We start from the raw sequence: 2,762 nt of genomic DNA on the forward strand, positions 1-2,762 counted from the left end.
CTGCGTTGGGTTTCCTCTTAGCCAAACGGGAGATTGCACTGTTGTGGGGCAGGAGGCGCGCTCCTACACTGCGTTCCTGGTTGAACAGCCTTGCATTTTGCAATATCAACTGCGAAGAATTCAGTACCCTACTCCCCAGCTCATCCAGACCAATTGATATATGGGGCCCATACAGGGACTATGTCTCCCGATGCAAGGCTGCACACAACTCTCAAACACAGGCCGGCATTACCCCTGAGGGAGTAGGTTAGATCTTTGCTGCCGTTAACCCCGTATTGTGGGACTATTGTTTGTTTCTATGTGGTGTTTCATTGTACTTTTGTCCCTGGCTATGTGAAGCTATTTTGTCCACTGCACAATATCATGCGTCAATATGTTTTATGTATGTTCGCTGTATCAGATCTGTTTTATTGCTTTTCATAACTGTTGATTCATCCAACTGCTTTGTATCTTTAATGTTCAGTCCTTTTTCTTTTTGCAAAAAACAGAAAAATAAAGGTTTAAAAAAAAAAGAGTGCCATTGTCAGGGCCCCATCCTTAAAACCATATGACCCAGAGGGTACTAACATCATTACAGTTGATGCCAGTTCAGTAGGCATTGGTGCTGTGTTCACACAGAAAGTCAAAGATAATGTTCACACTGTAGCTTTCATTTCAAGACGACTACTGGATGCAGAAATTCACAATAGAGAGGGAGGCTCTTGCCTGTGTAGGGCCGTATAAGCCAGAGAGAGTCAAAGGACCTGGGTATCATATGATATAGAAGACAAGGTGGTCCTAGACACAATTTATCTAACACATGTAGATGCAATATTAATTTTAACATCTGAATGGTCATTTTAGGCCTTAATCCTGAAAGAAAAAAGGAAGAAAAACAACAAGCCAAATGCGTTTACGGTTTTGTCAAAAAAGTACCCAAAACGGATTTCAGTATGGTAATATAAATTCACAATTTAATCCATATTCATATATCCATAGTTCAATTAATCCCAGAGGTTTGGAGAGTTCTGCCAGGAGCAGTAGAAAGTGCAAAGAGTGAGTGCTCAAGTGAAAGAGGGAAAAATGAATAAAAAAGTTAAATCCAATGGTTATGACGTCTGCGGTGACGGCACCTGAGTAGGAAGTCGGCTGTATAGATTACAGGACTGTACTTTGGACTGAGAGGATTGACGTTTGTTTTTGGGCAAATCGAATTCAATTTACGTTTACTTCCCTTGACCCAAATCAAGAGTCACCGTGGCCTTTGGGATACATTTCCTGCCTTTTGACCTCTCCACTAACGGGATGAGTGATATTTAAGATTTCCATTATTGGAACATTGGAACACACCATTAATTGGTGGTCACCTTCATTGTTGGGGTGTCGCTGCTCTGCAGTTTAGGTCTCTCCCCTCTCCTACCTTCTTTCTGTCCTGAAGAAGACCCGCAGCTGAGGTGTTGATACTCCCTCTACAGCGCTAGGGTCGAAACGTCGACGATCCCCCCCCCCTTTCTTGATGCCTGCACCCCGTCTCCCCCCCCGTCCTTTTGAAAGATCATAAATAAACCATATGATTGATTTTTTATGGGGCAGGATCAACACTAAGCGAATTGAACCTTAGTCTTTGTCATAACCATTGGATTTCATTTTTTTATTCTTTTTTATTAATTTTTCCCTCTTTTACTTGAGCACTCACTCTTTGCACTTTCTACTGCTCCTGGCAGAACTCTCCAAACCTCTGGGATTTATTGAACTATGTATATATGAATATGGATTAAATTGTGAATTTATATTACCATACTGAAATGCGTTTTGGGTACTTTTTTTTGACAAAACCGTAAACGCATTTGGCTTGTTGTTTTTCTTCCTTTTTTCTTTCAGGATTAAGTCCTAAAATGACCATTCAGATGTTAAAATGAATATTGCATCTACATGTGTTAGATAAATTGTGTCTAGGACCACCTTGTCTGTGTAGGGCCGTAGACAAATTCAAAATGTACTTGTGGGGAAAACGGTTTGAGTTAATCACCGATCATAAACCATTAACGTTATTAATGGAGGGATATGGCAGGGGAAATGGTGAAGTGTCTGCAAGGCTTGTTAGGTTATTAGCAAAACTGCAAGAGTACAATTTTCTATACAACACATAGCTGGCAAAAATAAAGTAAGAGCTGACATTTTGTCACGCTTACCTTTGAATGTTACTGAACCCAGAGCTGAAGAAAACACCGAATGGGTAGTGTCTTATGTGAGTGATTTCAATCAATCCGTACAGGTTTGTGTTGTAAAGGAAGATACACAGTCCAGGTGTATAAGTAGATAATCCTTTATTGTAGCTTGCCTCTAGGATAGGTAAGTAGGATAAGATAGAAAGTACAGATGTAGCCCCAACAGGAGCAGGCTCCTAGCAGCTCAGCCTGAGATGACCAACTGACACTCTAAACACAGATAGGCATTCAGGCACTCTATGATGTCATGAACATTCCATCAGAGCAGTACAGAGGGGAATAGTGGAGAAGCAGTTTACCACACATCCTCCTTCCTTGGGGAACGACAGCAGAAAATTAAGAGAAAGACAAGTACGATACCTCAGAAATAACATAAAATAACATGGTCATCTCATGACATCGTAGAATGCCTGAGTGCCTATCTGTGTCTAGAGTGTCAGTTGGTCATCTCAGGCTGAGCTGCTAGGAGCCTACTCCTAGTGGGGCTGCATCTGTAGCTTTTATCTTCTCCTACTTACCTATCCTGGAACCAAGCTACAATAAAGGATTGCTCTA

This window comes from Lissotriton helveticus, chromosome 6 (assembly GCF_964261635.1).
Source record: "Lissotriton helveticus chromosome 6, aLisHel1.1, whole genome shotgun sequence".
Classification (NCBI taxonomy): domain Eukaryota; kingdom Metazoa; phylum Chordata; class Amphibia; order Caudata; family Salamandridae; genus Lissotriton; species Lissotriton helveticus.